The 12688-nt window shown below is 40.4% G+C and overlaps 1 long non-coding RNA gene across 1 annotated transcript; it reads left to right on the plus strand.

The window, feature by feature from the left end:
• Positions 1-26: 26 nt before the first annotated feature.
• Positions 27-9895, plus strand: LOC119876455. Its single transcript, XR_005362573.1, has 3 exons — positions 27-311; positions 1119-1186; positions 9613-9895. It is a non-coding gene; the product is annotated as an uncharacterized LOC119876455 (long non-coding RNA).
• The last annotated feature ends 2793 nt before the right edge of the window (positions 9896-12688 follow it).

The raw sequence follows: 12688 nt of genomic DNA on the forward strand, positions 1-12688 counted from the left end.
AGCAGGCTCCATGCACCGGGAGCCCGATGTGGGATTCGATCCCGGGTCTCCAGGATCGCGCCCTGAGCCAAAGGCAGGCGCCAAACCGCTGCGCCACCCAGGGATCCCGAGCTGACTCTTGATTGTGTAAGAGAGGGCAAGCCACTAATTCTCTCATTTGTTAAATGGAGAAAACATATGATACTTAATATCTCCAAAGTATAAATGGGGTTAATTATGGTTCAACCACTATTGGAAACAAGAATTTTTGTTTCTCAGAAGATTGTTCTCAAGGGATAGAAGATACATTCCTATTTCCTCCAAGAAGACAGGTGAGACTGAATGAGTACTTTTGCTTGTTCTCTCTCTTTTTGTATAATTATTTCTTCAGGGCAAGGTGTGTATTGCTAATAGTCAGCACTTGTGTGAAATTAAACCATAAACACAACAGATAAGACGCACAATATTAGATTGGACAGTTTCCCCCACTCAGTAGTGGAAGCTTCACATGAACCCACAGGACTAACCCTGCCTCCATATCTGTGATTTATCTATGTCCAGTTAAAGATCATTCAGAATTGCCATCCAATTTAGGAATGCAATTCCTAAATGGAACAATAAATATTAATTTCATAGCTGCCTCAGAGTCTGCACAGATGGAGACTTAGCACAGACTCCTCTTAGCACAGGTGGATCATGTCATTATAGTCACACATCATTTCCCCACCATAGGTGAGTGGATGACAGTTGTGTGGGGCTTTGAGTGGAGCCTGTGTGCTAATATGAGAACTTAACCAATTTTTTAAAAATTATGCCTGTATTTGGAGATCAAGTTCTTGCTTCTTACAATACTGTGCTAGGCATGATGTTCTTGTGTCGTCTGTCCCTGTTAGTATTCCTTGGAACACTGCTTGGCACACATGTACATGTAAGTACTCTGTAAGTACTAGTTATTGTCATTCCTTTTGTTGCCCGTGTCTTTGTTAGGCAAAGACCTAGAATGGAAAGCAATGCAAGACTGTTAGTCATCAAACATCTCTGAGGGTTGTTCCTCAATGAAGGCTATGCCATATTCTCTCTTAGATATTTATGAGCTGTTGTGAAGAGGCATCTACAGTTTCCTCCAATTCTCTCCTCAGGTAAACAGTGGTGAAACAGGTGCATAAGAAGAATGATATTTATCAAGGTTTGGCCACTCAAGGGAAAGGTTTGTTGTGACATTCCCCTTTTCTCTTCTGAGGAAAGGCAATCTGGCTGTTTATCTCCTTGATCTGTCCAAGATCTGTCCATGATTCTCTGGCAGAGAATCATGGCTGTTTGCACAGTTGGCTTTGAGGAAGTGTTCCAGTTTTAATGTCCAACAATCTACAGGGGACCGAGAATGCTAGCATCACTTAAGACCTATCATGAGCTTGAAGGCACCTCATTTGGATATTAAGTACAGGCTCTTTGCTCTGTAAGGCCAAATTTATGACCTTATGCAAATTGCTTAAACTCTTCTAGCTCCAGTTTAATCTTTAGTTTATCCATAGAAAATGGAAAGAATAACAACTTATAAGATTTTGGTGACATTTAGGAGTAATGTATGTAACACACATAGGATGCTAACTTTGCACATAGTAGATGCTCAATAAATAGTAAGTATTGTTATAATTTCTTTGCAGTGTTTATACGATGGAATAATGCTTTTGTTAGGTTTCTGAAAATGTGGCATTCAAAATTATACACACACACACACACATTATACAACAAGTTAAAATATGTACAAGAAAATAGTCAAAAGGAAAAATATCAACATATCCAATAGTCACTGTTTGGAGGTGAACTGCTGGTACAACCAAAACCTAAAATAAACTTAAAAAAATAACTCTTGGATCATTTTAATTATCCAAGTGATGCCTGATAAATATATTCTCCTTATGTTCCTCTCTTCTCCAAATGTGAACAGTTAGGATTTTGTGTGAGATATTTTATATCTTTGACTTAGATATCTTTAATTCATATGTTTGCCTAAAGAAAATATACTGTATTCTTTTATGTATTTGCTTTCAAAATGGTGTTATCCCATAAGTGTCATTCTGTAATTGGCTTTTTAAATTAATTAATTAATTAATTGTTAGAGAGAGAGGGAAGGAGGTGCAGAGGGAGAGGGAGAGAATCTTAAGCAGGCTCCATTCCCAGTGCAGAGCCCCACAGCTCCATCCCACAACCCTGAGATTATGACCTGAGCCAAAATCAAGAATCAGAGACTTAACCCACTGGGCCATCCAGGAGCCCTTTCAATAGGCTTTTTAAAAGCAACATTATATTTTTAAGGTCTTGTCATATTGCTGCATATGAACATAATTCCTTTAAACTACTATTTTTAATTATATGGATATGCCCAAATTTATTTAATATTCCACTTTTGATAGGGATTTAGGCTGTCCTAATTTTTCACTCTTACCAGGAAAGCAGCAGGGAATCCTTGCATGTCTCTCTCCTTTGCACATGGGTGTTGCTTTAGATGAAACACCATGTCCTTTGCACATGAGTGTTGCTTTAGATGAAACACTTTGCCTAAAATCTGTTGGCAAAGTGTCTAAGTGTAGCTCTAATAGACACTCCCAGTCACCCTTCAGAATGACTGTACCTGTTCTCTAGTACTTTGCCAGCAGTTAATTTTGTCAAATTTTAAAGTGTTTTCCAATCTGATGGGTTAAAAAAAATCATACTTCGTTGGAGTTTTTCTCTTTTTATTTCAAAATAATTATAGATTCACAGCAAGTTGCAAAGATAGTACAGTGAGGTCTGTGTGCCCTTCAGTCAGTTTCCCCCAAAGGCTATAATCTTCTATAACTATGGTACCTATCAACATCAGAAAATTGACATTGGTATAAAGTGTGCATGGTCTATGTCATTTTACCACGTGCATAGATTCATGCACCATACCGCAGCCAAGATACAGAACTATGCCATCACCACAAAGATCTCCCTCATTTGCCCCTTAGAGTCACACACCTGCCCCCTCCACCATCCCTAGCTCCTGAACACTAGTACTCTGTTCTCTATTCTCTAATTATGTGTTATTTTGAAAATGTTATATAAATGTAATCATGCAGTATATAACCTTTTGATATTGGCCTTTTTTACTCAGCAGAATACCCTTGAAATCCATCCAGGTTGTTGCGTTTATCAATAATTGTTGCTTTTTATTGCTGAGGAGTATCACATGGTGTAGATTTACCAAGGTTTGTTTAATCATTTATCTGCCTTGAGACCTTTCAGTCACTTCCAGTTTGAGACTATCACAAATAAAGCTGCTGTAAACATTACATACAGCTCTTTGTGTGGACACAAGTTTTCACTTCTCTGGCATTAATGCCAAGAGGCCATTGCTGGATCTTATGGTAAGGGTTAGTTGTTGTTGTTGTTTTTTAAGAAACCACCACACTATTTTCCAGAGTGGTTGTACCGCTTTACATTCCCTCCAAAAATGTATGACAGATCCAGTTTCTCCACATTCTTGCCACCTTTTGGTGTTGTCATTAAGTTTTATTTAGCTTTTCTACCTGGTGTGCAGTGTTATTGCTTTGTGGGCTTAATTTTCATTTCCCTAAAGGTTAGGGATATTAAATGTGTGCTTGTCCGCCATCCATATTTTGACTTTGATGAAGTGTCTTTTCATGTCATTTGCCCATTTTCTAGTTGAATTAGGTTGTATTTTTTTTACAGTTAAGGTCATGTATTCTTTATATATTCTAGATATGAATTCTTATATGAGGGTAGAGTAGTGCCCCAGTGATGGGGACAGGGGGGCTCATCACCACCAGGTGGGGAAGAAAGTCCCAATTCCTCACTTGGACTTCTGTGACACCACCCCCATGGTGAGGAGGGGCTGTGGGGTACAGGGGGTGTCCACTGGAGCTCATTGAGAGTGGAAGTTTGAGCTCCCTAGTCAGACTTTGCTGGCAATGTGGGGCGGGAACTATCTTTTTCCATGGGATCTGTCTGGGGTAGAGAGCATTATCGTCTAAAAGTGTTCTATCCTAATAGACTGCCCTTTCCTGGTCTGATTAGAGCAAGCAGGTTCTTCTAGGGCTTTGCTTGTCTAGGCCTAGTGAGATGTCCTCGTTGCCCACTCCCCCAGCATGCAGTCTGGGATGTATGAGGCAAAGAGAAAACCCAGAGAGCTCACTGCCCCCTTGTTCTTTGGGTTCTGGGGCCTCTAGCTACTCTGCATTCTCTCCATGTTTCAGAGTCCTCTTATATTGTTTTATAGATAATGTCCAGGATTCCTATCTGTTCTTAGCAGGAAGTACAGGGAAAGCACTTTTACTTCAGCTTTCCAGAAGCAGAATGGATACTGGTTGTTGTAATTTGCATTCTTTATTATTAGTGAGATTGATTACCAATATCGAGCCCCATGTCGGGCTCTCTGCTCTGCGAGGATCCTGCTTCTCCTTCTCCCTCTGCCTGCCTCTGTCCTCACTTGTGCTCTGTCTCTTTCTCTCTGCCAAATAAATAAATAAATTTTTTTTGAAATGCCAGTATCATATAGAAGGCTTTAAATTGTAACGTAGTCATCAAATAACAACAAAAAAACATGGGCATACATCAATATGCATCAATAGGGATGATGGGACACTATGTGACTATTAAAAAGAATGTTTCACTCTAAACCAAGAAAGTTCCAGATCTAGCTTGGAACTTTGGTTTTATAGATTTCCTATCCTCTTTCAGCACTTTGAGAGTGTAGAGGACAGGTAACAGAGAGCATTCCTGCTCTATTGTCTTCCTTGAAAATGATGTCTTCATTTGTCTTTCATAACTTCTTCCCTTTCTTGCTGTAGTATCACTACATAATTGTAGAGGCATTTCCTTTCACTTTATACTTATTTGATAGGGACAGCTCTACCCAAGTATTATATACTGTTCTCTGACTTCTTCCCCATTTCTTTCTCCTGTTTTTGTGCTGACAGCCTATGTTCTACTTTCTTTTTCTTTTGCTGGAGCAAGAGGAAAGAATAAATCCGGGATTGTGTTTAATTACAGCTGGGGAATGTAATCCCTGGTTCAGTCCTCTTCCCTAAAATTCTGTTAAAAGTTCTAGTGTGTCTTGCTCGCCTGAGAGATGCCCTGAAATTCTGGAGTATTACCCCAATTCAAGCTTAGACACCAAGTCATTGCTTCTGTTGGAGACACTCTGCTCTAGTTTTTAAAAACTCTCCTGGCTTCCATGCCTCTCCCCAGTAGTGAAGGGCTCCTTAGTCCCAGCTTGAGTGCAATAAAATAAAGTAAGGGATTTGGGTGTGGTGTACCCTTTTCCATCCTCAGGGCTTCCTATGAAGCTTCCCTGGGCTCATCATCATCCTCAGGGGCTTTTGTTTTACTTCTTTTCTCTTCCTGTGCAGTCAAGGCCCTATTTGCTCTTAGAAAAATATAACTCCTGGTGATTTTTTTTTTTTTTTACAGAATTTGTCCCGCCTTCCTGCTAGTCAGAGAAAAAGAAAATGAGGGGCGATAGTGGTTTCTTCCTTCATAGCTAAGTACTAGTTATGCAGGGTGTCAAGGAAGAACTTCTCCCTGGAAAAGATGTGCTTCATTTTCACCCCTGGGTGCCATATCCCATTCCCCAAATAGGAGGGAAGTGGGCAAAATTAATGAGATTTTTTGAATTATGTCTGTGTATCACCTCCACAGAATTCTTTCTGGAGGGACTTTATATCGAGGCAGACATCAATATCCAGAGTCTTCCATTTCTAGACACTTTCCAAAGTTAAAACAATGCTCCTGTATCATTTATTGGGTTTATTTATCTACTATCCATTCCGTTTCATTAAGTTCAAGATGAGGGAGGTATTGTAACCCTGTGTCTGATTTGCCAGGTTTCCCCAGAAGTCACTTGAATATTAAAAATGTCCTTTTTCCTTGTGCCTGACATTGCTTATTTGAAATAAAGAAAAAGAATGCTTGCTTTGGGGATCCCTGGGTGGCGCAGCGGTTTAGCGCCTGCCTTTGGCCCAGGGCGCGATCCTGGAGACCCGGGATTGAGTCCCACTTCGGGCTCCCGGTGCATGGTGCCTGCTTCTCCCTCTGCCTATGTCTCTGCCTCTCTCTCTCTCTCTGTGACTATCGTAAATAAATAAATAAATAAAAGAATGCTTGCTTTGGTTGAATGGCTACTACTAAGTGTTTTCTATGAACTATGATCTCTTTCTTTAAAAATTTACTTATTTATTTGAGAGAGAGAGTTGGGGGGCAGAGGGAAAGGGAGAGAGAAAATTATCAAGCAAACTCCTGGCTGAGCTGGGAGCCCACTGGGGGATGGGGGGTGCTTGATCCCAGGACCCTGAGATTGTGACCTGGTCAAGAGTTGGCCGCTTAACCCACTAAGCCACCCAGGCACCTTTGAACTATGCTCTTATAACCTAAGAGAATAGTTGAAATAATGAATAATGAACCAGTATGAAATCCATTTTAAGAGTCAGTTTTATTCTTTTGGAATTTTTTTTCTCAAATTCTTTTACCAGGTTTATTAATCACATCACATATGAACTGGATTGCCATGTCTTCATTTTCTTTCCTTCTTTCTTTTCTTCTTTCCTTCTTTTCCCTCCTGTCTTTATCATCAGTTAAGTTTCCCATTAGGTTCTAAAGGAAATCTGCCCTATTCTGGTATGTTCTTCTAAACCTGCTTCTTGTGGAAGGTATATTTTCTAGATGTTCCTAGAGATTTAAAATTAGAGATATGAGTTTATTTCTACCTGCAGTTTTAACACTAATTGCTTTTTATACTTCCTTTTTTTCTGAGACCATATAGAGAAGCCCCATGTTCTCATCAGTTGCATTTCTGAAATCACTTGCTTGGACCATCTGCTTCAGAAGGAGACCTCACTTCTAAAGGTGTATGGAGACAAGAAGGTTGCTTTTAACAAGTTATATTTGGCTTAGAAGTGCCTGGGTGGCTCAGTCACTTAAGTGTCTGCCTTCAGCTCAGGTCACAATATCAAGGTCCTTGGATCAAGCCCTGCATGAGGAGTCTGGTTCTACCTCTACCTCTCCTCACTCCCTACTTGTGCTCTGTCTCTCTCAAATGAATGAATAAAATCTTTAAAAAAATACATATTTGGCTTAAACCAACTGAACAGCTCTTACTAATGTTGCATTTTCATTATCTACTCTGCAGTTTTAAAATGGCAGCCCATGGGCTCAATTTACCAAGTCCCATTCCTTCCTCTGGTTGGCTTCTACCAGGCTTCAAGCTATCAGTTTAAGTACAGTATGTTATGATTTCTCTGGAAGCCTTTCCTACTCCCTAAGTCTGGAGTAGGTGCCCCTCATGGGAATCCACTCCCATAACAGGCTTTGTTTACCGTAGTTTGCATTGATCACTCTGTAAGGTGATTGCCGATGTCTTATTTCCCATTGGACAGTAAGTCCATTGGACAGAGACTAAACACCCAGTTCAGTGCCTTGCACATAATTACCTCAATGAATATGTGTTTCATGACTACATTTTTAAAAACTTTAATAACATTTCAAAAGTTTTTAAAGAGCTTTGAAGTTCAACAACAGTGTATAGTTGCCAAGTTGGTTCTTATTGCTGCATCCTTTGTGGTTTACCAGAAGGGATGCATACACGCGTTCAGTTCACAAAACTATAATTGAGTAGAGTAAATTTTTAATGGAGTTTGGTAAAACACTTGAGCTAGGTTACATTTTGGACCAGCTGAGAAGCCACAGGTTTCATCACACTATTATTAATGTGGTTTTTTTTTTAAACCATTACTCTATCACCATTTGGCCCTTTGCAGAATTCATCAAAGGCACAGTCTTTGCCCTGAGGCTTTCGATTTTATCATTCCACTGCCTGAAGTCATCCATCTGTGAAGCCAGGGCAATGCACACCTACCTCATAAGGGTGTTGAAAATTAATTAGGCAATGGTCAGCTGTCTTCAATATGAGAGCGGGGTGTAAGTGCACATGTTTCGTGTCTCTTTTAATTATACCCCGTGTGCAAGCAAGGTAGCTAAGACCCCAGAGCATTTGGATTTGCAAAGGCTTTGAATGCAGTACAAAGCTTGTTGCCTCAATATAAAGTATCAATAGGAGGCATTAAAATGTCAGCGCCTTTTCAGGGATTTTGTTCATTAAAATGCCTGCAAAGGAGTATGCTGAATAAGTGACTGTGGACCAAGTCATAGCCCAAGCAGTAGAGCAAACAGGAGCCTCAAGAGAGCTCCAAAAGTACAAGGAACAAGCGTTTTAAATGGCGGGTGAAGTGGTGAGAGGGGACTCAGGGAGAAATCTGAATTTGCCCGGCACTCCTGCCCCCCAAAGCTACAGTAGATCAACTTAACACTTCCCGGCTCTAATTTACTTGCTCCTTGTTTTGATTTCACGGCATTCCCAATTATGCAGCTGCCAGGAAAGGAAGCAATGGAATTGCAATATAGAAAGACCAGACCACTTCTTTTCGGACTAGACATTTCTGCACAAAGAGCCAATGGGTCACATCTTCTGCCGGTTTGGAGTTGCTTCCAGGATAACCAAGCACAGTTGTGAGGCAGCTCAGCCTTCTTGGCTTCCCCTTTCCTCAATGGCCATGAGGTTTCTCAGCTGCCTGGGGGATCATCTATAATAGGCCATTTTATTTGGTAAATGTTTTCCTACTTACTGAAGAGTGTTCATTATTAATGACCAGAAAGGGAACTCCTGCCTCCTATGGCAGAAGTTGATACATTTGCTTTGTATAATTGCCGTGTATAGTTAGCCATGTGGTCGTTCAGCTAAAATAAATTGCCTTCTTCCCATAAGAGTCTCCCCGAGTGTCACGGGAGAGCTAGAGGGAAGCTGGCTGCTGAGACTAATCTCTTAGCTAACGCAATAGACGAGTCCAGAAACAGAAGGCAGATGGCAAGTTCGAGATGGATAGCATTTTTTAATGGCTTCAAAATAGCTCTGTCTGTAAACGGCTTTGCTGAATGACAACATGTAGTGCGATTTAATCTATCTATTGCTGCGTTGTCAGACCTTCTGAGAACTGTTCTCTGGTTCATCTATTAAGACAAAAACTGATCTTACTTCAAAGTGGGGGATGTAGAATGATAGGAATGTAAAAGGCCAGTAGAGTAGAAGGGTAAGAAGAAAACGCTACAATTATTTACAAATAAATGGCAGACATCCTTCCAGAGTAACAGTCACTTGTAGTTTGGTATTTGAAGAAAGTAACTCCATGTTGAGATGTAAGAGCAGAAGCTGAACTCTGAACTCTGAAGTGAAAGAGGCCCAAGGTCTAGGAGAAAAAGTCATGACAAAGACAGTATACCCTGGTCTGTCTCCAATTAGTAAGAATTCACATTGTTCTGATGAGATTAACATTTGGGTATCCAACCCATTGATTTGGGAAATGGTACTGATGAGGACATGGGGCCTCGGTACATGCTCTCAGGAAAGGACCAAAACAGGTAATTGGTGTTAAAGTTGAGTGAAGAAATAAATTCATACCACTAATTTTAAATTTCTAGAAATGTCTAGGAAAGAAAGCCTACTTACCCTAAGAAGCAGGTTGAAAAGAGCATACTTAAGTGTTGAAATAAAAAATACTATTTTTGTTTTGTTTTATTTTGTTTTGTTTTGTTTTGTTACAGACTGGCAGATAGACTCACCCTGGATGAAAATTAAGCAGGTGAAATTGGACAAGAGCAACACTTTTATGGAAGAACAGATAGTCACAGACCAGTCATGGAGGAATTAAACCATGGTCAGACGTTTCTTCCCCCTCTGTTCTGACGTTGGAAGTGAAATGATGCAGAAAGCTGTTCTTTCTTACTCTGTATTGCATCAGTCTTGCAAAGCACACACAGGTGCTAGTAATCAGTAACCACTTGAAATTTATGCTTGTTGTTTTAATAAAGCATTATATTTGGATTAGGATCATTTACTCTCTCTCTTTCTTTATCTCTTTCACTTAAATCTGAAATAAGCCTGGCTTGTTTGCCCAAATTATTCAATTCAATTTTATAGCTGTTTATTGATTTCCTGCAATACTCAAGGCATTTGTATACACTGACCACACTTTACAAGCCCCAAACTGGGTCAAATTATGTGTATGGTGCAATAAAATATTTGAAATTGAGACTATCTTCCAAAATTCCAAATTCTAAGCCTGATGCCAGGAGCTGAAAGGAAAAATAAGAAAGTTCCTCAAGAGTTTGCATGCAAAGGAATTAAATAATTGCAAAAATAAGCATAGAAGGCAGAGTAAGACAGGTGCCCCAACAAGGCAAAAATAAAGCTGTATGGCTTACATTCAGAGTCCCAGGTCCACCACTCACTAATCGTGTGACACAAGGCAGGTCATTGGGCCTCAGCAAGGCCTGGTCTCCACTCCAAAGTAGAGATAATCATATCCAGTCAGTAGATGTGTTATGAGGACGGAGCACATTGGAATGGTGGCTTTCATGCAATAAAATGTTTAAAATGCATGGTGGATTCAAAGAAAGAAGTGATATTAGAATGAGGAAAGGTCAACAAGAAAAGGACACTTTTTGGGGGGTTGGGTTTTGAGATGTCTAGGGGGTGGTAAGGAGGAAGATGTGTTGAGAAGAAAGGAGCTGTGTCTACACAGAAAAGAGTCACTAATGCTAGTGACTAATCCAATGTTCCAACACCATTTTGAGTGTTCTAGAACAAACATCTACTCAGGTGAAGAGAGCAATTGAAAAGAGAAAGAAAAGAAGGCCAAGAACACAATCTTATGCAACACCAGTGTGTAAGAGGAGGAAGTATAGGTGGTGACAACAGAGAGAAAGTGGTCTGAGAGTTTAGAGAAAACCTGGAAGAGAACAGTGTCCCTGAAGCCAAGAGGGTTTGAAAGAGTATCAAGTGGGACCAGGGTGGGGTCAGGGAGGGGTTCCAGTGCCTCAGTGAAAGAAGAGAAGGAAAACCAAGAGGAGGCCAGTGAATTTAGTAATTAAGTGGCCAGTGATAGTTTTAAATGGTGATTCTATAACAAAATTATACTTGAGCTGCTATGCCTATGTCTCCCATAGAGGTTGTGTTCATCATGTTGTATCTGGAAGGATTCGCCTATTAAGGCCATGGGTCAAGACCTTACCCATACATTATGAGTGGGGTGTACTTTTAAGTGTCAGGAAAGTTGTTTATTCAGCAAGGACAGTGAAACTGCAGGGAAAGAGAAAGCAAGCAGGAGAGAGGACCATTAGCTATCTCTGGGTCTCACTTTCCTGAGTCTGGACTTTGAGGAGGATTTTGAGAAGGACTTGAAGAAGCTCCTACATCAAGGAAAGATGCTCTCTGCCACAGGGAACACAGGCTGGGAGGCATCCTCAGGCTGAAAGTCTATGAGGAAGCCTAGTTCCTTGGACAGATAATTAGGTTTTAGGTTATTCCATTAGTTATTTACCCCAAATCTTCAGTCCTGCTTTGTTTAAAGGTTTCTGGCTAGTCTTTGTTGTGCCGTGGGGAATTACAAAAGGTATTTTCTGACCTCATCTGGATTGGGGTGTTGGAGAGGACACTTTTCGAGGGTGTTGGAGAGGCACTTTTTCGAGGCCTGTGTGGGGGTGATACCCTCAAGGAAAGCCACCCAACCCGGGAGCCAGAGTTAAAGAGAGGCCAGAAGGAAAAAAGAAGATACAAGGGCAGTGGGCTTAGAGATCAGGAGATGGTGAGAGACTCGCAGCTTCATGGCATTCTCCCTTATTTGGCACTACGGGTATTGACTTGGGGATGAGGAGGCAGACGGGCAGTGATTTAGTGATAAAGGACTCATTATTGAGGAAGATACTTCCCCACGTTCTCAAGGAGCCTAAGAAAATAACAGGGTTTAGGGAACATCCTTTAGATGCATGTGTGTGAGCAGAGCAAAGTTGTTTGCCAGCAAGAGGGACTGAACATACAAGATAGAGAGGGGATGCTTGAGGATCTGGGAAAAGTGAAGTCCAGGGCTCTGGTGGGTGGACACCCCACCAGTGTTGGTGGAAATGTAAAATGATGCACCTGCTATGGAAACCAGTATTGAAGTTCCTCAAAAACTTAGAACTACCATATGATCCAACAATCCCACTTCTGGGTATCTATCCAAAGAATTGAAAAATCAACATATCAAAGAATTATTAGCCCTCCCATGTACAGTGCAGTGTTATTCACAGTGGCCAAAATGTGGAAACAATGGAAATGTCTGACGGATGGATAGAGAAAAAGTGATATGTATATATGTATTATTACATTATTTAGGCCTTAAAAAAGAAGGAAATCCTATATTATGTGAATACAGGGATGAACTTTGAGGACATTGTGCTAAATTAACAAGTCATAGAAGGACAAAATAGTATGTGAGTCCATTTGTATGAAGTGTCTAAAATAGTCAAACTTATAGAGGCAAAGAATAGGTTGCTAGGGACTGCCAGGGGATATGGGAAGTTGCCAATCGATGGCTATAACATCTCAGTGATACAAGATGAATAAGTTCTAGAGATCAGTTATATGACATTGCACATATAAATAAGACCATATTCCACACTTACAAATCTAGGAGGATAGATCTCATGCTAAGTGTTCTTACCACAACCAAATTTTAAAGAGAGAGAGAGAGAAAAAAGAGAGAAATAGAGAGAGAGAAATACCCCTGTCACATGGAGAGAAACCTGAGTGGGAGACTGAATATAAAGAACTGTTTTATTTTTCATCAATCTTTGGAGA

The sequence above is a fragment of the Canis lupus genome, chromosome 7 (assembly GCF_011100685.1).
Source record: "Canis lupus familiaris isolate Mischka breed German Shepherd chromosome 7, alternate assembly UU_Cfam_GSD_1.0, whole genome shotgun sequence".
Taxonomy (NCBI): domain Eukaryota; kingdom Metazoa; phylum Chordata; class Mammalia; order Carnivora; family Canidae; genus Canis; species Canis lupus.